Below are 23769 nucleotides of genomic sequence, written 5' to 3' on the forward strand. Positions count from 1 at the left end.
GGTGAACGCTGTCTCGTAGAGAGCATTCGTCCTAGACACACTTGCTCCACCTTAGTCCATATGTTCTGGGTTACGATAAGCAACAGCTCTCGTTCACCTTTAGTGTTTCTGGTGGGGACGCTAATCAGCGCTCGGTACGTGCAGAGTGTTGTCAGACCCATCTTTCTGCCGTTCTTGCAACAGGAAGGTGATGTGTTCTTCCAACAGAATAATGCTTCCCCACAATCTGCTCGTCAACCTCAACGTGCTCTGCAAGACAGGCAGCAACTTTTCTGGCCAGCACAATCCCCGCTCTTGTCTCCAGTCGAGCACGTATTGGATAGGATGGGATCAGAAGTGACTCGTGAAGTTCGTCAACCAACAACTCTTACAAAACTACGTGAACAGGTCGAGCGTAACATACCCCAGCACATATTCGCCATCTGTACGACCGACTCAAAGCCTGAGACAGCGAACGCATTGCCACCTGAGGAGGGTGCACCACGAACTGATATGGTTGTTTCAGTATGGGTCGATACCTGGTACCTGAAAACGTATGTGCTATTGATCTGTAAGTATAGTCATTTCATGTACTTTGTATACATTGCTGCGACAATAAATCCTCGGTGAACTGGAAACCACTACAAGGGGTAGTAACTTTTTTCCGGCAATGTAGATGGTGAGTTAACAAAATATTTGCATTTTAGATACTTTTGCACTAACGAGGAACATACACATATCAAAGAAAGCTTAGCATCACGTCGGTTCCGAGAGTTTCGGAACCTGTACAGAGATTGAAATAGAGATCAACATAAACATCATTTCCCCCCTTTTTATTGCTCATGAAAACTACACATTGCGTGTTGGACCACCATACAGCGAGACCTTCAGAGGTGGTGGTCCAGATTGCTGTACACACCAGTACTTCTAATATCCAGTATCACGTTCTCTTGCATTGATGCATGCCCGTATTCGTCGTGGCGTACTATCCACAAGTTCATCAAGAGACTGTTCGTCCAGATTGTCCCACTTCTCAACGGCGATTCGGCGTAGATCCCTCAGAGTTCAAATGGTTCATATGGCTCTGAGCACTATGGGACTTAACATCTGAGGTCATCAGTCCCCCAGAACGTAGAACTACTTAAACCTAACTAACCTAAGGACATCACACACATCCATGCCCGAGGCAGGATTCGAACCTGCGACCGTAGCAGTCGCGCTGTTCCGGACTGTGGCGCCTAGAATCGCACGTCCCTCAGTGTGATTGGTGGGTCACGTCGTCCGTAAACAGCCCTTTTCAATCTATCCCAGTCATGTTGGATAGCGTTCATGTCTGGAGAACATGCTGGCCACTCTAGTCGAGCGATGTCGTTATCCTGAAGGAAGTCATTCACAAGATGTGAACGAGGGGAGCGCGAATTGTCGTCCATGAAGACGAATGCCTTGCCGATATGCTGCCGGTATGGTTGCACTATCTGTCGGAGGATGGTATTCACGTGTCGTACAGCTGTTACGGCGCCTTTCACGACCACCAGCGTCGTACTGTGGGGCGGCTGGTGGGAATTAATTGTTATATAAATGTAATGTAGAATGTAGAAATTATTGCAGTGTTCCCGGCCGTTTAACCATATGTCGGGCGGCGGGTGGAATTAATTGTTATGTAAATGTTCCTATTATTTATGCTGTTGTTTTGCCGTTCTCAACACTGGCTCTCTAACTACAATATTGGCAACCAGAAAGTGATTAGCAAAACGTGAAGCCTGTAATTAGAATTCCTAGTGCCCACTTCATCTGAGAATACAACTATAACTACAGCTTATAGCTCTGAGGAATTAGGAGATTGTCTGGGATTTATAATCAAAAACGATCGTGAAAAAAAAACGTACGATATATTCTGAAAGTCACAGATGAAAAAAGAAAAAAGAATCCACACAATCTAACTAACAGAGCAGTTCAGAGTCTAATGCGCTGATGTCATTATAACTGTCCAAATTAAATATTTAAATCAATGCTCGCCATAATTTGATGATTAGGTTCATCAAACGCCACGCTAAGTAATGGTAGAATGTTTGTCCCACGGCGGCACGTGAAAATACGACAATACGCAAACTGAAGATCGATAATTAAAGTCATCCCAGAATTAACACTTCACTCGAAAATGATTTCATGGTTACGCGTATCCCGAGTAACTTAATACGGCATCCGAGGCTGTTTGTAGCAATGATACCGACGCGACGCGACTGCCGACACAGATGGCGTGCTATTCAGCGTCTGGAGAGAACTGGGGCCTTGCTTCCTCGCGCCGCGCTCTTATACACTCCTGGAAATGGAAAAAAGAACACATTGACACCGGTGTGTCAGACCCACCATACTTGCTCCGGACACTGCGAGAGGGCTGTACAAGCAATGATCACACGCACGGCACAGCGGACACACCAGGAACCGCGGTGTTGGCCGTCGAATGGCGCTAGCTGCGCAGCATTTGTGCACCGCCGCCGTCAGTGTCAGCAAGTTTGCCGTGGAATACGGAGCTCCATCGCAGTCTTTAACACTGGTAGCATGCCGCGACAGCGTGGACGTGAACCGTATGTGCAGTTGACGGACTTTGAGCGAGGGCGTATAGTGGGCATTCGGGAGGCCGGGTGGACGTACCGCCGAATTGCTCAACACGTGGGGCGTGAGGTCTCCACAGTACATCGATGTTGTCGCCAGTGGTCGGCGGAAGGTGCACGTGCCCGTCGACCTGGGACCGGACCGCAGCGACGCATGGATGCACGCCAAGACCGTAGGATCCTACGCAGTGCCGTAGGGGACCGCACCGCCACTTCCCAGCAAATTAGGGACACTGTTGCTCCTGGGGTATCGGCGAGGACCATTCGCAACCGTCTCCATGAAGCTGGGCTACGGTCCCGCACACCGTTAGGCCGTCTTCCGCTCACGCCCCAACATCGTGCAGCCCGCCTCCAGTGGTGTCGCGACAGGCGTGAATGGAGGGACGAATGGAGACGTGTCGTCTTCAGCGATGAGAGTCGCTTCTGCCTTGGTGCCAATGATGGTCGTATGCGTGTTTGGCGCCGTGCAGGTGAGCACCACAATCAGGACTGCATACGACCGAGGCACACAGGGCCAACACCCGGCATCATGGTGTGGGGAGCGATCTCCTACACTGGCCGTACACCACTGGTGATCGTCGAGGGGACACTGAATAGTGCACGGTACATCCAAACCGTCATCAAACCCATCGTTCTACCATTCCTAGACTGGCAAGGGAACTTGCTGTTCCAACAGGACAATGCACGTCCGCATGTATCCCGTGCCACCCAACGTGCTCTAGAAGGTGTAAGTTAACTACCCTGGCCAGCAAGATCTCCGGATCTGTCCCCCATTGAGCATGTTTGGGACTGGATGAAGCGTCGCCTCACGCGGTCTGCACGTCCAGCGCAAACGCTGGTCCAACTGAGGCGCCAGGTGGAAATGGCATGGCAAGCCGTTCCACAGGACTACATCCAGCATCTCTACGATCGTCTCCATGGGAGAATAGCAGCCTGCATTGCTGCGAAAGGTGGATATACACTGTACTAGTGCCGACATTGTGCATGCTCTGTTGCCTGTGTCTATGTGCCTGTGGTTCTGTCAGTGTGATCATGTGATGTATCTGACCCCAGGAATGTGTCAATAAAGTTTCCCCTTCCTGGGACAATGAATTCATGGTGTTCTTATTTCAATTTCCAGGAGTGTATATAAAGCCGCGGTGCGGACGACTTAGGGAACGCCTGATCAAATTGGCTCTCCCGACTAGCCGCTGGGCTAGTAATGCACCACATTAAGTTACCGAATAAATCATAGCTTCTTTTGCTGATGGCCGATGAAGCTTTTAATTTAAATGTGCAATCAGCACACAGGTAAGTAATCATAATAAAAGTCTGACGTGGCTAAGTTAAATATTTTGGGCGAGAGAATTAATTTAATTACAGTACACGCAGTAGACGAGCTCCGAACTTGCCCTTTGGAGATACGCTATCGCTATAGTTTTACAGTTATTCAATTGAAACTTCTCACATCTTTATGATTATAGCGGATCTCCCTTCTACTTAAATTTAAACATCCTAGCCTTATTTATTAGCCTACTTAATCTATCTTGCTTCCTTAATTTTTAAGACAAAAACCAAAAAATCATGAATTTAAACTAAAATCTTAATTTGTGAGATCCAGATGACTGTTTCTATTAAGTTATTATGAAAAAGGAATATAAATATAAATTTTTAAGTCTCTAGCTCTTTTCTGTTGCGCCAATGATTTTTACAGAAAAACATCCAAATTTTGAAAATGGTTAAAGTTATTGAACTGACATTCAACACATATTGATTTAGTATCACTCGTGACATGCTAGTACCGTTTCATGTTATTTACTTGATTTTTAAAGTATTGCGCAACATTTATGACGTCAGAGCTAATTACAGCGGACTGGCTGGCACACAATGGAAAGACTGATGTGAATTTATTACGGCGTGAGTAGGCTGCTTCCCTACAGTACGTCGGCCACACATAATGCCGCCCCAAAACAGCAGGTAATCTCCACCTTGCTGCACTCGCTGGACAGTGTGTTTAAGGCGTTCAGTCTGACCCGGTTGCCTCCAAACACGTCTCCGACGATTGTCTGCTTGAAGGCATATGCGACACTCACCGGTGAAGAGAACGTGATGCCAATCCTGAGCGGTATAGTCGGCATGTTGCTGGGCCCATCTGTACCGTGCTGCATGGTGTCGTGGTTGCAAAGATGGGCCTCGGCATGGACGTCGGGAGTGAAGTTGTGCATCATGCAGCCTGCTGCGCACAGTTTGAGTTGTAACACGGCGTCCTGTGGATACACGAAAAGTATTATTCAACATGGTGGCGTTGCTGTCAGGGTTCCTCCGAGCCATAATCCGTAGGTAGCGGTCATCCACTGCAGTAGTAGCCCTTGGGCGGCCTGAGCAAGGCATGTCACCGGCAGTTTCTGTCTCTCTGTATCTCCTCCATGTCCGAACAATATCGCTTTGGTTCACTCCGAGATGCCTGGACACTTCCCTCCTTGAGTGCCCTTCCTGGGACAAAGTAACAATGTGGACGCGATCCAACTGCGATACTGACCGTCTAGGCATGGCTGAACTACAGACAATACGAGCCGTGTACCTCCTTCCTGGTGGAATATCTGGAACTGATCAGCTGTCGGACCCCCTCCGTCTCTAATAGGCGCTGCTCAAGCATGATTGTTTACATCTTCGTGCGGGTTTAGTGACATCTCTGAACAGTCAAAGGGACTGTGTCTGTGATACCCCCATCCACAGTCAACTTCTGTCTTCAGGAGTTCTGGGAACTGGGGTGATGCAAAACTTTTTTTGAAGTGTGTATTTCACACTGAATTAAGTGGTAGCTCCATTCTCAGATCTCTGCTTATTGTAACGGTTTCCCTCCTATATCGCATACATGTCGCAGTTAATAGTAATACACACTGTTATAGCGTGTTACGCTACAATACGCGGAAGCTAAATGTTTCGAAACAGAGCTCAAATGGTCTTTGGTGAAATACCTGGTAGAAATGCCTGTCGGAGGAGCTACAGACGATTTGTGACGAAATAATTCGAAGCCTTTGTCGTCGGTAATAGCTAACAGGTGGAGGGACAAGCACGGTGAACAGGAGGTGATTGCTCAGTTGCAAGTCTCTTGGCACGCAGCCTACTCACGAGAGGTCTGCCCACTGGATTTCGTTTGTGCGCACAGCTCCTCTGGACGAGCGGAGAGACGGGTCGCAGACGTGGCAGGTTTCTCCAGCCGGCTGGGCACTGGGCGCCGGGACTGCGAGCTGGAAACTTCTTTACGGACAGCCTGTCTGGCGGGCGGAGGAGAAACTCGCCGCGCTGCCGGCAGGACTGGCTCGCAGATAAGATCCGGCCGCTGGCAGGCGCGTTCTGCGGCCGCCGTGGAGGGGAAAGCACGGAGCGCCGCCAGCTCCCGGCGACCCGGTCGATGGCGCCTTGCTCGGCGTTCGGAAGGTCTTCGACACGGTGCCGCAACACCTAAAAGACAACGTGTGAGCGCACGGAAATCAGACAAACGTGACTGGATTGAAGAACTGCTAGCAGGCACACTGAGGTGACAGAAGTCCTGGGACGCCTCCTAAAATCGTGCCGGACCTCCGTTTGCCGGTGGTAGTGGAGCAGTTCGACGTGGCATGGACTCAGAAAGTCGTTCGAGATATCCTGCAGAAATATTGAGACATCCTGCCTCTATAGCAGCCCATAATTGCAAAAGTGTTGCCGTTGCAGGATTTTGGACACTAACTGACATTTCCATCATGTCCTGCAAATGTTCGATGGGGCTCTAATCTGGCGATGTGGGTAGCCAGACCATTCGATCCAATTGTCCCGAATGTTCTTCAAACCAATCGGTAATATTTGTGGCGCAGTGACATTTGATCCTTCTTTGGGAACATGTAGTCCATGAATGGCTGCAGCTGGTCTCCAAGTAGCCGAACATAAACATTTCCAGCCAACGATCGGTTCAGTTGGACCAGAGGATCCAGTCCATTCCATGTGAACACAGCCCACACCATTACGGAGCCACCACCAGATTGCCCATTGCCTTGTTGATAACTTGGGCCCATGACTTCGTCGGATCTGCACCACACTCTACCATCAGCTCTTACCAACTGAAATCGGGACTCATCTGAAGAGGTCACTATTTGGCAGTCGTCTAGAGTCGAACCGATGTGGTCACGAGCCCATCTGTGGCGCCGCAGGCGATGTTGTGATGTTAGCGAACGCACTGGCATCAGTCAGCTACTCTTACAGCCCGTTAACTTCAAATTTCTCCGCCCTGTCCTAATAGATGCGTTCATCGTTCGTCCCACGTTGACTTCTGCAGTTATTTCGCACAGTATTGCTTATCTGTTAGCACTGAATACGCAAACTCTGCTGCTCTAGGTCGAAAAGGTGAACGCCGTCCACCACTGAATTGTCCGTGGTCATAGGTAATGCAGAAATTTAGCTTCCTCGGCAGACTCTTGACACTTACGATCACGGAATATTGAAATCCTTAATTATTTCCGAAACTGCCGGCTTGGGTGGCCGAGCGGTTCTAGGCGCTAGAGTCTGGAACCGCGCGACCGCTACGGTCGCAGGTTCGAATCCTGCCTCGAGCATGGATGTGTGTGATGTCCATAGGTTAGTTAGGTTTAAGTGGTTCTAAGTTCTAGGGGACTGATGACCTCAGTAGTTAAGTCCCATAGTGCTCAGAGCCATTTGAACCATTTGATTTTTCCGAAACTGAATGACCCATGTGCCTATCTCCAACTACCATTCAGCGTTCAAAGACAGCTAATCCCCATCGTGCAGCCATAATCACATGTTTTCACATGAACCACCTGTATACAAAAGACAGCTCCACCAATGCACTGCCCTTTTATACCTTGTGTACAAGACACTAACGCCATCAGTATACAGGGTGTCACAAAAAGGTACGGCCAAACTTTCAGGAAACATTCCTCACACACAAAGAAAGAAAATACGTTATGTGGACATGTGTCCGGAAACGTTTACTTTCCATGTTAGAGCTCATTTTATTACTTCTCTTCAAATCACATTAATCATGGAATGGAAACACACAGCAACAGAACGTACCAGCGTGACTTCAAACACTTTGTTACAGGAAATGTTCAAAATGTCCTCCGTTAGCGAGGATACGTGCATCCACCCTCCGTCGCATGGAATCCCTGATGCGCTAATGCAGCCCTGGAGAATGGCGTATTTTATCACAGCCGTCCACAATACTAGCACGAAGAGTCTCTACATTTGGTACCGGGGTGGAGTAGACAAGAGCTTTCAAATGCCCCCATAAATGAAAGTCAAGAGGGTTGAGGTCAGGAGAGCGTGGAGGCCGTGGAATTGGTCCGCCTCTACCAATCCATTGGTCACCGAATCTGTTGTTGAGAAGCGTACGAACACTTCGACCGAAATGCGCAAGAGCTCCATCGTGCATGAACCACATGTTGTGTTGTACTTCTAAAGGCACATGTTCTAGCAGCACAGGTAGAGTATCCCGTATGAAATCATGGCGGTGAATCGAGGAACTACAGTACATACTGACGAAACTAAAATGAGCTCTAACATTGAAATTAAGCGTTTCCGGACACATGCCCACATAACATCTTTTCTCTGTTTGTGTGTGAGGAATGTTTCCTGAAAGTTTGGCCGTACCTTTTTGTAACACCCTGTATATGCATATCACTATCCCTCGTCTTTTGTCGCCTCAGTGTACCCCCTATGCATATCTTCTTCTCAGATCTCCTGAAAAGCTGAGTCATCATACACCCATTATTAGTCAGCTGTCATCCTCAGGAGAATGATAATATATTGCTGTCATGCACTTTAGACACTGGCACACGATTTTCTTGTACAGGCACTCCATTACGATCATTTATTGTAATGTGGTATCCTGTTGTAGTTTCATGTTTCATTATTAGCCACTATTCCGAGTCAAGAATAAATACTCATAAATAGGTCTTCCCAGGTTTTGTATCCCACCTGGAAGGCGGCGCGTGGGTCTGCTCCTGAAAACTGAAGGGTGGGCCGAATGTAGGAAGCTAGGAGGGGCAGATGAGGTAGAACAGATGGTACTGCAATTAAAAGTGGTTTTACTTAACTTGGGCTGAGGTGAGCCTGTAGGTGTGAAGCCGTACAGGCATTAGCGCTAACTGCTACTAGTAGTTGGACAAACTATCATTGATGTAACTGAAGTAACAAAGTCTGTAATGGCCCCCTATGATGTAGAAACAATGTTTCTACGTCGTCTCCTCGGAATCAAATGGGCTCAATCTTCAGCGGCGCTCGTAGAGCTGCACAATGCCGGCTAGAGGGCGCTGTCGTACGTGTCGCTGTAGCGCCAACCTACGAACTTGCACCTACGCCGTGGCATCGTAGCTATCGATACCACACCAGGAACGCCTTCGATTTGCAGATGGCCTTTTTTTCCTTCTTTCTGATCCACAATAACTTCAGTAAAGGGTAATGCAACTCAACAGAGCAAGTCTGACGGTAGATGTTTATATTAATCACACTAAGACCAACATAATGCCGATAGGAAAATAGTAAAGATTAATGATGAAGTCGGAGATCCAGATGACAAATTTTTATACTTAAAACAATTGAAAACAACAACCGGGCTCAATGAAATAAACAGGATGATAAAAATGGCCTGGAGCCCCGTTAGCAGAAGAATGCTGTATTCAGAAGTAAATTCTTAATGTGCCACAAACACAAACTCTGTGACAAGAGTATAGAGCCACTATTAACTTACAGAAGTGCACGTGGATATTAAATGCGCAAACAATTTAAAATCAACGACCAATGGAAAGATGCGTGTTGAGCATAACAACACGAGACTTAAATATAGCTGTTTAAGAATACATGAAGTAAATTTGTTTCTTGCAGATGACGTCATGCGAGCGAGCTCCATTTTTGCGCAGTAATTTTGGAAACTGGTTCATGAATCTTAGCTTTTAATTCTTCTGTTGTAACAGGTCGATTACGATACACTTTGCTTTTGAAGTGGTCCCGGAAGGCAGATAGAAGGACCCCGGAGGACGTGGAATGCCACGGTTTCTCGAAATTACACGGTAGCCAGAGAACTGGCGCACAGCAGCCACTGATATTCGTGCTGTGTATGACAGTGCTCGTCGATGGCGAAACCAGCCGTTCTCAGTAATTTTGTGGAAATGTCTGTAGATTCTGCACAACAAAGGCTTCGAGCGTGGTGATGTACCGATCCGATGTGACTGTAGTCGCAAGGACATCGTCATTCCCGAAGTTAATAAGGGCCTCTTATTCCACACGATGGCACAGTACAACAGACGGTAACTTTGTTGCAATTCGTTGGACGTTGGTGTATCTGACTGAGATTTTCTTGTACTCAGTAATCTTGTACTCAGTACTCTTGTGCTCAGTAACATATTTTTTTTTTAGTAAATCTATTACGATGGATATAGAAATCAACGATACTCAAAGGTTGTTAGAAAACGCGTTACCCTTGTTTACCTTTTCAAGCATTCGTTCACGGAACTGTCGTCGCGTTACGTGATCGTTGAGTTTAATTTCCTGGACGATGTGGTATGGTTGGTAACGCAAGCCCTGTACCAGTATTCTTCAAACACTTGAACTATGCAGCGCTAAAGATGACGTTTATTAAGAGGGCACTTCGAACAGCATGGATATATTGTATGGTGTACGAGTGGTTTGCACAAGACCAGGAGGGTTTTTCTTCGTTGCTGAACCTGTTTTATCAAAATTATATGTCCACTTGTTCATTGCGTGTGCTGATAGACAGTGATCGTGGCGCTTGAACTCAAGTGATGGTGAAATTCTGTACGTGCAACTTTCACAAAAAAATGTTCAAATGTGTGCGAAATCTTCTGAGACTTAATTGCTAAGGTCATCAGTCCCTAAGCTTACACACTACTTAACCTAAATTATCCTAAGGACAAACACATGCCCGAGGGAGAACTCGAACCTCCGCCGGGACCAGCAGCACAGTCCATGTCTGCAGCGCCTCAGACCGCTCGGCTAATCCCGCGCGGCAGCTTTAACACAGACACTGTTTTTGTAAAACGTTTTGATGGGAAAAGCACGTTGCGCACCACTGCAAGTATCCATTTTAATTAAGTGGCAAGATGGCGTGAGTTGTTTGCAATTATTCGGCGTTAACAATCGCCCATGGCTAAAATACCATATTTCAAAATTTTCCATTTTTCTGAATCACCCTGTACAAAGAAGCGGGTTAGAGAAAAAACAGGAGCTGAAGACATGGTAGAGGCTGTTCAGAAATTGAAGTTGCTATGAGCTGGAGTATGATGGGGATGGACTGAGGAGATTCCGAGTTAGATTAGTTGTGACAAGGAAAGAGCAAGAGAACTACGTAATGGAAGATGTAAAGAAACAAGCAGGACAAACTTGGATGAGAAAAGCTGATTATCGTAATATATGGAATAGGCTGGAAGAGTTTCATATTCAGCTGGAAGAGTTTTATATTCAGCAGTGGATAACAAATGAGTGATGACGACAATGATGCGAGAAAACCACCAGTGGTAGCAATCGGACGAGCATTGAAATGTTTGGAAGTTGCATTCCCTAATGCTAAATTCCCTAGAAAACGATAAGGTAATGGGTTGGTGGTGGACAAAGCCGCTGTTCAGTCGAAGGTTATGTAAACAGAAAAGACCTTCGGAAATAGACAAGAACGATGACATTAAAGAACATTTCAGAAACACACAACAGCCGAAAATCTGTATAACTTTTATACAATAAACATCCACTGGTGGGCAACACAGATAATTTTTAGAAGTTTTAAATAATACATTATGAAATTAAAATACACACATCAAAAATAGTTTTGCATCACCTCGGTTCAGAGTGTTCCGGAACCTGTATAGAAAACTGGAATAGTGATCGACACAAACATCATTTCCGCCCTTTGTATTGCTCATGAAAACCACACATTGCATGTTGTACCACCATACAGCGAGACCTTCAGGGGTGGTGGTCCAGATTGCTGTACACACCGGTACCTCTAATACCCAGTAGCACGTCCTCTTGCATTGATGCATGCCTGTATTCATCGTGGCATACTATTCACAAGTTCATCAAGACACTGTTGGTCCAGATTGTCCCACTCCTCAACGGCGCTTCGGCGTAGATCCCTCAGAGTGGTTCGTGGGTCACGTCGTCCATAAACAGCTATTTTCAGTCTATCCCAGGCATGGGCGATAGGATTCGTGTCTGGAGAACATGCTGGCTACAGTAGTCGAGCGATGTCGTTATCCTGAAGGAAGTCAGTCACAAGATATGCAAGATGGGGGTGCGAATTGTCGTCCATGAAAACGAATGCCTCGTCAATATGCTGCCGATATGGTTGCACTATCTGTCAGAGGATGGCATTCACGTATCGTACAGCCGTTACGGCACCTTAAATGACCACCAGCGGCGTGCGTCGGCCCCACATAATGCCACCCCGAAACCTCCTGCACTCGCTGGACAGTGTGTCTAAGGCGTTCAGCCTGACCGGGTTGCCTCCAAACACGTCTCCGACGATTGTCTGGTTGAAGGCTTATGCCACACTTATCGGTGAAGAGAACGTGACGACATTCCTGAGCGGTTGATTCGGCATGTTGTTTGGCCCATCTGTAACGCGCTGCATGGTGTCGTGGTTGCAAAGATGGACCTCGCCAGGGACGTCGGGAGTGAAGTTGCTCATTATGCAGCCTATTGCGCACAGTTTGAGTCGTAACACGACGCCCTGTGGCTGTACGAAATGCATTATTCAACATGGTGGCGTTGCTGTCAGGGTTCCTGCAAGCGATAGTCCGTAGGTAGCGGTCATCCACTGCAGTAGTAGCCCTTGGGCGGCCTGAGCGAGGCACGCCATCGACGGTTCCTGTCTCTCTGTATCTCCCCCATGTCCGAACAACATAGCTTTGGTTCATTCCGAGACGCCTGGACATATCCTTTGTTGAGAGCCATTCCTGGCTAAAAGTAACAATGCGGACGCTATCTAACTGCGATATTGAGCGTCTAGGCATGGTTGAACTACAGACAACATGTCTTGTACCTCCTTCCTGGTGGAATGACTGGAACTGATCGGCTGTCAGACCCCTTCCGTCTAATAGGCGCTGCTCATGCATGTTTCTTTGCGTCTTTGGACAGGTTTAATGAGAGTCAAAGGAACTGTGTCTGGGGTACAATATCCAAATTTAACGTCTATTTTCAGGAGTTCTGGAAACCGGGGTGATGCAAAACTTTTTTGATGTGTGTGTAATCACTGATGACATGTGAATGCTGCTATAGTGGAATGGTAGTCTCAAAACGATCTTGGTCATGGTGGAGATGGAACGATAGCTATGAGTATGGGGTCCTGCAGAAACGCAGGTAGTCGGTGAGATGGAGAGGGTGGAGGGAGGAAAGTTGTGGCATGGCGTTAAGTGGACCGTTGTGACTAGGGTAGAAAAGAGGGGTGTATGTCAGGACAGATTTCGTCGCTTGTGAGTGGGATTTCGTTGAATTTCTAGGTGGATAAGTCTTGGAGGTGTATGGAAAGTGCAATTTGGATACAGCGGCACAGTAGGGTATCTAGATTCGCGAATAATGGGTGGGGTGTTGGGTGCCGAGATTGGGTTCTGCGGTTAATATATTGGATCTGAAGGTGCTTCTCGAAGAGAAGAAGGTTTGGGAAGTGGATGGGTTGTTACAGGATGCGATTTGGGGAGTGTAGGAGGACGCGGATGATGGGGCGGAGTGCATGTCTTTCGAAGATTTCAAGAGACTTGTAGAATTTAAGGTAGGTGGAGATCCAGGTGAGGATGGCGATAATGACAGATTTATAGGTTAGTAGCTTTATTCGATTTCAGGCTTTGTGTTGGAGGGTAAGGAGGTGTACATTTCATGTTAGTTTTCCGTCGAGGGTAAGTCCTAAATACTTTGTTTTGTAAATCAGAAGGATGGGTTGGTTGTACATGGAGAGAAGGAAACATGGACTCCAGGAACATCGAGTGGTGCCAGCAGAGAAGGTGGGTTGGCATTTCTGTGAATTTGCTTGAACTTTTCACGTGTAACAGCATTCGACCAGGAGATTCAGGTGGCGTTGAAGGGAGCCATGGTAGAGTTCAGTTTCTGCAGCTCTTATTTTCCGAGAAAATCTGAAAGAAAACAGGAAGAAACGGCAGAAGTTGCATCAGCAGAAGCCGGCAGGAACTCAAGCAGGAAGGCAAACAGACTGTGTGGGCGAACTTTTCAGACTGTCGGGTGTTTAAGCCGAGCCCTTTATTTGAACTCAATCACACGGGCGGTGGTGGCGCAGGCGGGTGGGTGGCGAGAGGGCGACGGGGTGGTGTGTGTGAGAGGGGCTGGGGGGGGGGGGGGGGGCGATCTCTGGCGGGGCCAATCCGCTTAGCGGCGCCACTGGCAGCGGACGCTGGGGCTGGGCTGTGGAAAGTCCGCGTAGCGAACGGCGCCGGTGAGCGAGCGCGTCAGTCCCCTGATGGGGGAACACGGTGCGCGCTAATAGAGTGTACGGCTCTCGGCTGAATAGGTTTACCAGTGGGGATCCGTTCTACTCCACGGTCTCAGTGAATTAGCCTGCACAGTCGGTGTCAAGGGCCGGCGAACTTGGAGCACTGTATTCGCAATAGGAAAAAGAGACCGAGAGCTCTTGCAGTGCATAATTAACGAGAGAAATTAAAATTCTGCGTGGTACCCAACTTTTCTCTTTTCAGCTTTTTTAACAACTCCAAGGGAACTTAGCTTCCTGGTGGTGTCTGGGAGCACATTTAATTCTCATTCGTTGAAGGCTTTATTCACTTTCTTTTAGTCCCTCAGTACATGGAGCCCTTGCTTCTGGGATTACCATCATAACTAATTCAATTTATAGAGGTTGCATGGGGGCTTAATTAATAAGAAAGGACTAATATTGATGAATAAATGCAATAATTTTAGTAGCTGTGTGACCGGTTACGAGGTCTCGTAACCAATTGGCCCTGACTAGTATTAGCACGTAATCTGACTGCATAAAATAAGAATAAAGAATGGCAAGGAATTTCTATTAACACAATTGATTAATTAAGTCCCCTGCAACTATAAAAGCTACGAAACAACAAAGCACGAATGTAGCTGTTCTGTGTGTGGTAGTGTGACTCAACATACATGTACCTGGTTCGGTTCTTTCTCAATACAACAAAATATTTTAAACACCATTTACAATGAACTAATTGAAAAACCAGAAATACTATAATTGCACAGAGACACCAGAATTAAAAGTCTAATGAATGAACACGACCCAGATGCTTTGTTGACTGTACCTGTGAGCAAGAGGGATTATCATTAACGAAAACTCACTATATACTGACGAAAATATTCCATTACACCAGCATCACAAATCAAAAGCCCATCTCCTTTCTCAAATATATTCTGACAATTGCAAACTTCTTCCATCCATACATTACACCAACCGAACAGCGTCTACTCTCTCGCCCAACAGAACAACTGCCCTCGACATCCTCTGAACTACTACTGCCGAGTGGAGGCGGCGGAATAATAATCTTTGGTGCAATCTCTGGCGCTGTGACTCAGTGTAGCCACCTTTCACGGTGAGCGGAGAGAAATCGATTGTGGATAGAGTAAGTTAAGGATAAGGTTTCATTTTGTCCTCTTCAATAAACTTGTAGTGCTATCTACAAAGAGGAACTGTTTTCCTGTGCAAAGTGTTCGGTGGTAAATAAGTAACAAATATCGTTTTGTTAAACTGAAGGGAAAGTACCACTATTTTGCGTCACTGGAAAAAACAGATCAGTATGGAATGAAAATTAATATGATCTCTATTGTTTCCTCGGCTGTTAACTCCAAAGTTGGCCTGAAGAATTTTTTACTCCTTCCACTTCCCACGTACCACCTTAATTTCAGCGTAACAACTCCGTTCGACATCATCAGGTATAACTTCCTACAATACACACCGATCCGCCAGAACATTACGACCACATATTTAATAGCTAGTATGTCCATCTTGGGCACGGAAAACAGCGGCGACGCGTCGTGGCATGGAAGCAATGTGGGTCGCTGGAGGGAGTTCGCCCCACATCTGCACACACTTGGCACCACACCTGCACACACAAGTCACCTAATTCTCTTAATTTCCGGGGAGCGGGGCGATGAGCTCTTACGCCACGTTCAGTCACATCCCAGATGTTTTCGCTCAGGTCCATATCTGGCGAGTTAGGGCGCCAAAACATCTACTGGTACAGGCCAGTGTATTCCTGGAACCACTCTATCACACTCCAAGCCTTGTGAGTTCGCGCGTTATCTTGATGGAAAATACCACTGTTGTCGGGAAAAATAATCATCATGAATTGGTGTACGTAGTCTGCAAACAGTGTAAGATACTGCACGAGCTGAAATGGACCCGTAGTTGCTCACGTGAATATTCCCCAGAGCATAATAAGCCGTCGTCAGCTTGCCTCCGTCTTGCAGAACAGGTGTCTGTGGTATCGATAGCAACGATGCCACGGCATAGTTTCAAGAGATTTTCACTCTGCAGCGGAGTGTGCTCTGATATGAAACTTCCTGGCAGATTAAAACTGTGTGCCCGACCGAGACTCGAACTCGGGACCTTTGCCTTTCGCGGGCAAGTGCTCTACCATCTGAGCTACCGAAGCACGACTCACGCCCGGTCTCACAGCCTTACTTCTGCCAGTATTTCGTCTCCTACCTTCCAAACTTTACAGAAGCTCTCCTGCGAACCTTGCAGAACTAGCACTCCTGAAAGAAAGGATATTGCGGAGACATGGCTTAGCCACAGCCTGTGGGATGTTTCCAGAATGATATTTTCACTCTGCAGTGGAGTGTGCGCTGATATGAAACTTCCTGCCAGATTAAAACTGTGTGCCCGACCAAGACTCGAACTCGGGACCTTTGCCTTTCGCGGGCAAGTGCTCTAACATCTGAGCTACCGAAGCACGACTCACGCCCGGTCTGTTTGGAAGGTAGGAGACGAGATACTGTCAGAAGTAAAGCTGTGAGACCGGGCGTGAGTCGTGCTTCGGTAGCTCAGATGGTAGAGCACTTGCCCGCGAAAGGCAAAGGTCCCGAGTTCGAGTCTCGGTCGGGCACACAGTTTTAATCTGCCAGGAAGTTTCTTACTATTGACACTTTGCATCAGTTACGATGGGCCCACGACGTTGCACCTACGTGTCACCACCTAAAGTTATGTGATATGTTTGCATATGTTTATACACTAGTAAAGGTGCTGTAACTGTATTTGCAGTACCGACGTGTGTTACCTTATCCAGCTCCTACCCACGCGCCGCCTTCCAGGCGGGATACAAATGTGACGAGGAGCTGTACCCCTGGAAGACGACTGATTCTCGCCCTCCCATCGGCATGATGAAGAAGGTATCAGGATTCATCAGGCCATGCAACGCTCTGCCACTGAGCCAACGTCCAGTGCTGATAGTCACGTGTCGTAGTTGCCTCTGTCGTGCTGTTAACTTTGGCACATGCATGGGTCGTCGGACGCGGAAGTCCATCATTAGGCGTGTCTGGTGCACTGTGTGTTCAGCAGCAGTTGTACTCTTCGCGGCATTAAAGTCTGACGTTGGTTCCGCCACAGTTCGCCGCCTGTCCTGTGTTACCAGTCTGCCCAGCCTACGACATCCCACGTCTGTAATGAGGGATACTAGCCCAATCCTACGACGTCTGACCGTGGTTTCACCTTGGTTTCGCCACATGTTGAAGACACTCACCCCAGCACTCCTCGAACTTTCCGAAAGGCTAATGCCTAGCCTCGTGGCCATAACAATCTGCCCTCGGTCAGACTCAGATAGATGGCGCGCCTTCCCCATTCTACACACCGCTAGCACGCTCACAGCATGCACCGTGCGTGTGTCTGACCAGCAGTCACTCCTCGTCGCCAGGTGATGCTGTTGTCGCCTGGACGGGTTTGTATCGATAGTGGGTGGTGGTCATAATGTTGTGGCTGTCAATATAGTTTCACGCGCGGCACACTAATTTGCGAGACACGGAGGTGATCCAAATTCAAACGCAGGGTGGGTAAAATAACTGTCAGAAAGCACTTCATGTGTTTTTTGGTAGGAAACCAAACTTACATCATTTATGTAGCAGGAACATGATGTAAGTTGTGTTGCCTGCTTTAAGGTCTATGAAATACACATTAAGGGAAAAAAGGAAAAAAAACACGTATTATGAAGGAATTATCCGAATGTGAAGGAAATCGGTAGATGTCATGTACCTGTACCGACAAATAATTTCAGTTTAAAAAAAAAAAAACTAGAGGATTTATTCAAGCGAAAGAGCTTCCCAAACTGAGCAAGTCAGTAATATGTTGATCTACCTCTGCCGCTTATGCAAGCAGTGGTTAATATCACCTCAACTTATTATCGACTTTAATGTTTTGCGTGAATAAAGAGTTTGTTAAGAGGTTTGTAAAGTTTTCTTACATATTTTGTGTTAAAATGTTGTAGACATGTGACACCTAATGTTTGATTGGTTGGTTGGTTGGTTGGGGAAGGAGACCAGACAGCGTGGTCATCAGTCTCATCGGATTAGGGAAGGATGGGGAAGGAAGTCGGCCGTGCCCTTTCAGAGGAACCATCCCGGCATTTGCCTGGAGTGATTTAGGGAAATCACGGAAAACCTAAATCAGGATGGCCGGACGCGGGATTGAACCGTCGTCCTCCCGACCTAATGTTCGAGAAAAGCTGCGTCCCGTAAAGTCAAAGTGTTTACAACGCCCGGCCGACTGCTGAATCGCGGTGTGCGGCAAAGATGACAGCTACGGAGCAGCTGGCCCCTAGAAACCTTTGACGGCGACGTTGTTAAAGAGAGAATTAGCGTGACATGGTTGTTCGCAGAGAGTAGTTTTCGGCTTGTATCCGCGTATTGTTTGAGTAGTTGTCCTTGAGAGCGATTATCTCAAGAGTATGATGAGATCGGCTCACAAGTACGATACGTGAATTAAGTCTCTGTATGTCCATCTTTTTAGAGATGGTTGTGGGACTCGGCTGTTCGATATAGGATATCAAATTAAACACCTTTCAGTCGTCTAGTTTCCAACCTTATTTTATTTGGCAACCAGTTTAGCGTTTTACTACTCCATATTCAGGCCCCTGACCGACGTGTTGGAAGATTCTACCTCGGCTGTGATCAGAACATGGGTCAGCAATACTGGTATTAGTAGAGTTTTGCTACAGCGACCACTTCAACCAATGGCAGATGACGGGTGAAGTGGTCGCTATATCAGAAATCTACTATCACCAGTATTTCTCGCCCCTGTTGTGATCACAAACGAGGTAGAATTTTCCTACATGTCGGTCAGGGTTCTGAAGATGGAGTAGTAAATTGCTGAAACTGGTTGTCAAATAAAATAAGGTTGGAAACTAGACGGCTGAAAGGTGCATACTTTGAAATCCTGATACGTGAATTAGTCTGCAACGGGGATGGAACTCAACTGTGTTCAAAGTAGTTCTAAGTTGTTTAGAAAGATATTTCGAGAATGTTATCGGCTTGTGTAGAGAATGATTATTTCACCGATTTTGGTAGTGTAGAGTCAGCAGGCATAGGAAACGCACCGATTTACTGAAGTGTGAGATTAGTTCCTCCTGTTTGTGATTAATGGTGCGTTGTGATGCTTAACAGCCATGCGTTTGTAGGCGAACAGTGTTTCAATATTTTTGGGAGATTTTCCGTTGGATGGTGATTGTGAAGAGACGTGTTCACGCGAAGTCGTTTAGCTATTTTTTGGTTGAGGATTAAAGCACGCACTAAGGGATGAAGCACGCAAATTGGAATACAAACGTCTCAAGAATGAGATCGACAGGAAGTGCAAAACGGCTAAGCAGGGATGGCTAGAGGACAAATGTAAGAATGTAGAGGCACATATCACTAAGGGCAAAACAGATACTGCCTACAGGAAAATTAAAGAGACCTTTGGAGAAAAGAGGACGACTTGCATGAATATCAAGAGCTCAGATGGAAACCCAGTTCTAAGCAAAGAAGGAAAACCGGAAAGGTGGAAGGTGTATATAGAGGGTCTATACAGAGGCGATGTTCTTGAGGACAATATTATGGAAATGGAAGAGAATGTAGATGAAGATGAAATGGGAGATATGATACTGCGTGAAGAGTTTGACAGAGCACTGAAAGATCTAAGTCGAAACAAGGCCCAGGAGTAGACAACATCCCATTAGAACTACTGACAGCCTTGGGAGAGCCAGGCCTAACAGAACTCTACCATCTGTTGAGCAAGGTTATAAGACAGGCGAAATACCCTCAGACTTCAAGAAGAATATAATAATTCCAATCCCAAAGAAAGCAGGTGTTGACAGATGTAAAATTACCGAACTATCAGTTTAATAAGCCACGGCTGCAAAATACTAATACGAATTCTTTACAGAGGAATGGAAAAACTGGTAGAAGCCGACCTCGGGGAAGATCAGTTTGGATTCCGCAGAAATGTTGGAACACGTGAGGCAATAGTGACCCTACGACTTATCTTAGAAAATAGATTAAGGAAAGGCAAACCTACATTTCTAGGATTTTTAGACTTAAAGAAAGCTTTTGACAATGTTGACTGGAATACTCTCTTTCAAATTCTGAAGGTGGCAGGGGTAAAATACGGGGAGCGAAGGGCTATTTACAACTTGTACAGACGGCAGTTATAAGAGTCGAGGGGCATGAAAGGGGAGCAGCGGTTGGGAAGGGAGTGAGACAGGGTTGTAGCCTCTCCCCCGATGTTATTTAATCTGTATACTGAGCAAGCAATAAAGGAAACAAAAGAAAAATACGGAGTAGGTATTAAAATCCATGGGAAAGAAATAAAAACTTTGAGGTTCGCCGATGACATTGTAATTCTGTCAGAGACAGCAAAGAACCTGGAAGAGCTGTTGAACGGAATGGACAATGTCTTGAAAGGAGGATATAAGATGAACATCAACAAAAGCAAAACGAGGATAATGGAATGTAGTCGAATTAAATCGGGTGATGGTGCCAGAATTAGATTAGGAAATGAGACACTTAAAGTAATAAAGGAGTTTTGCTATTTGGGGAGCAAAATAACAGATGATGGTCGAAGTAGAGAGGATATAAAATGTAAATTGGAAATGGCAAGGAAAGCGTTTCTGAAGAAGAGAAATTTGTTAACATCGAGTTTAGATTTAAATGTCAGAAAGTCGTTTCTGAAAGCATTTGTATGGAGTGTAGCATGTATGGAAGTGAAACGTGGACGATAAATAGTTTAGACAAGAAGAGAGTAGAAGCTTTCGAAATATGGTGCTACAGAAGAATGCTGTAGATTAGATGGGTAGATCACATGACTAATGAGGAGGTATTGAATAGAATTGGAGAGAAGAGAAATTTGTGGCACGACTAGAAGAAGGGATCGTTTGGTATGGCATATTCTGAGGCATCAAGGGATCACCAATTTTGTGTTGTAGGGCAGCGTAGAGGGAGACCAAGAGATGAATACACTAAACAGATTCAGAAGGATGTAGGTTGCAGCAGGTACTGGGAGATGAAGAAGCTTGCACAGGATAGAGTAGCATGGAGAGCTGCACCAGTCTCTGGACTGAAGACCACAACAACAACAATAACAACAAGGGATGGTAGCGTTACATTGAATTGTTGTGGTTGCATAGATGTACGCGAGCAATGAGGAATAATGATGTAGCGATATTTGGTTAGGATTTATTGTGTGACTTCGGTGTGAGCGTTGTAATATAGTAGATTCCGGAAATCTCGTTGGATGCACTGAATGTGTGGTCTATATTAAAGAGAACGGTCGTCCTACATAATAGTTATTTATTGAGAAACAATAGGAAGTTTATCGACAATGTTATAGCTTCTTCCCTTGTCCCTAAACGACAAATAAAGAACTATTTATTAGAGAACACGCCAACTCTCTGTAAAAGAGATAATCGAGTGCTGTGTTCTGAGTTTTCAGTATTAGTGGATCGCGAAAGTAAGTGCCTGAAATGGTTCAGCTTTGTTTGATTAATTAAAGCTCATACAATTGAAAAGTGCCGGTGACACTCAGGTTTTTTATTTTATTTTTTTATTGCATTTTCGCTTAGTGGGGTATTGAATAGAGTACCATCACTCGTAAAGTAAAACGCTGACTTGTACCTGTAAACGAATTAACGATAGGAAATAAAACATTAACTCTTGTAAATTGAAGAAGTCAGAATCCGACTTGTCCATTATCGCTAAACCATTACAAGAAAAATATTCAAAAGTTTATTTCAAAGCAGATAATGACTCGAATGTATCTTTTCGTGTCAAAGTAAGTCCAAAGGCCAATAACATGAAAGACTAGCATATTGATAAAAACGAAGTTCAAAGAAATTAAAACCCTAAAGAGAAGGTATAGTATTTTTCAGTTAATAACTTGCAATGAAAAGAAAGATAATTAATCTTTATTTAGACAGGGAAAGCAAGTTTTCATTTTATTGAAAAGTGAGTAACTATAAATGAAAAGTTATTCCATTTAATTCTGAAAGGTTGAGATGTGACATAATAGTTCATTGCGATAAAATTTCAATAGAGTCAAGAATGTTGTCGTAGCAAGGCGTTATTTATAGAGGTTGACAATGAAAGATAAGCAATATCATATTGTATCTTTCCCTTGTGAACATATTCTCCAATTTACGCAAAAATTTTTAACGTTCATATTGATTGTATTGTATATACGATACTCGTTAAAGCTTTAAAAGAGGAGCAACTACAAGCGACGACTGACCTATATGACGAATTCATGAGTTATAAACGAAAGCTGTAATTTGTGTTACCTACGTTATTTAGAAAGTGTTTAGTTGAGTTGTCGGAGTACACAGAGTAAATTTCGCTATAAGTTGCTGTTGCTGACAAAGTAAATGTATCACTCCTACTCTCGCATTTAGTATTTTTCTGGTGATTGATACTGGTTACGGTGGCAGCTTGTCTTTCGAACCTAGTGAACCCTGATAGATCCGTTGCTGTGATTAATATGCAGATTGACCCCATTATACCACGAAAAGTGTTATTGTGTCCATCCTTTTGTTCATAGTGATGTCGTAGCGAGCTATTGTGTGATTTATAGCGTGAGAAGCTGAATATTAAAATCTTGCGTGATGTCGTTGTGTTGGTATAGTCGATTATTTCAAGTGACACAGATTACGTCGTTGAGTGTAGGCAAGGTCTTGTCAGTACAACCTGTTGTAGTGTTGCGAGAGTGAACTACATTGTCCGACGTTGCTTTTCACCCACGTATTGCATTACTGTTAGGGCCTGTTCAAGCAGTATATCCCCTACGAGTTAGTGGTACCTAAAGGGTGGCGCAGTACAAGTTTCCTACCACGATACTTCGCTTGAAGCGTTTCTTTACGTTCAGTAATGGAGCCTGTCTTTATTTAACACTCCAGAATATCAGTCAGCTATTCTAACGCAAACTGCAGCAAACTGCAGCGACTCAACAATACGAGCTTCCCACAACAACTGAAGCACGAACGCACAGCTGCACTCAAATTTCCGATAAAATAAAGTGTGGCCAACTTTCGAGACAGTGTTACCACTGCAGAAGCAATTCGATTAGTGACGGTTAACCGGTATGTGAGGCGTACCGGTTTCATGTGGGACACACTGTATAAGGAAGTGGGAATTTGGCATCTTGTCAGAGGAATCAAATGTCTGCCTACCCGTGAATGTTACACGCTGCTGTACTGAAATCACACATCGGAACAATGATGACAAAATTGTACATTTTTTCCTAATTAATTAAGGTTTCGTAGATTTCTTTTGAAGTGATTTACATGAACATAAAAAAGTAATGGTTATTAAATCACCTATAAGATAGGAACCTCAGCAGCTGTCTTCCATACGAAATTACAACCGTGTACTGTAACGGTACAGTTTGTAAGTATTGACTACGAAATCCACATATGCTCTGTTGAGCACTAATTTCTTCATCTTCTTCAAGGGAAATGTGAATATACGTCTCTTGTGCAAAGGGAACGAAATGAATGTGACACAGATGGAAAAAAGTAATTAAACTGTTTATGATTTCGGAAGTGATCATTATAACTGTGAGACAGGCGGTCAATGCCTTCATCGAGAAAGGTTTGTGGTTGCCTGCTGAACCATGACTGTACACAGGCTTTCATCCCTTCATCTAAAACAAATCGACGGCCACAAATATCTTTCTTCAGGGCTCCAAAAATACAGAAATCGC

Source organism: Schistocerca serialis, chromosome 5, assembly GCF_023864345.2.
Source record: "Schistocerca serialis cubense isolate TAMUIC-IGC-003099 chromosome 5, iqSchSeri2.2, whole genome shotgun sequence".
Classification (NCBI taxonomy): domain Eukaryota; kingdom Metazoa; phylum Arthropoda; class Insecta; order Orthoptera; family Acrididae; genus Schistocerca; species Schistocerca serialis.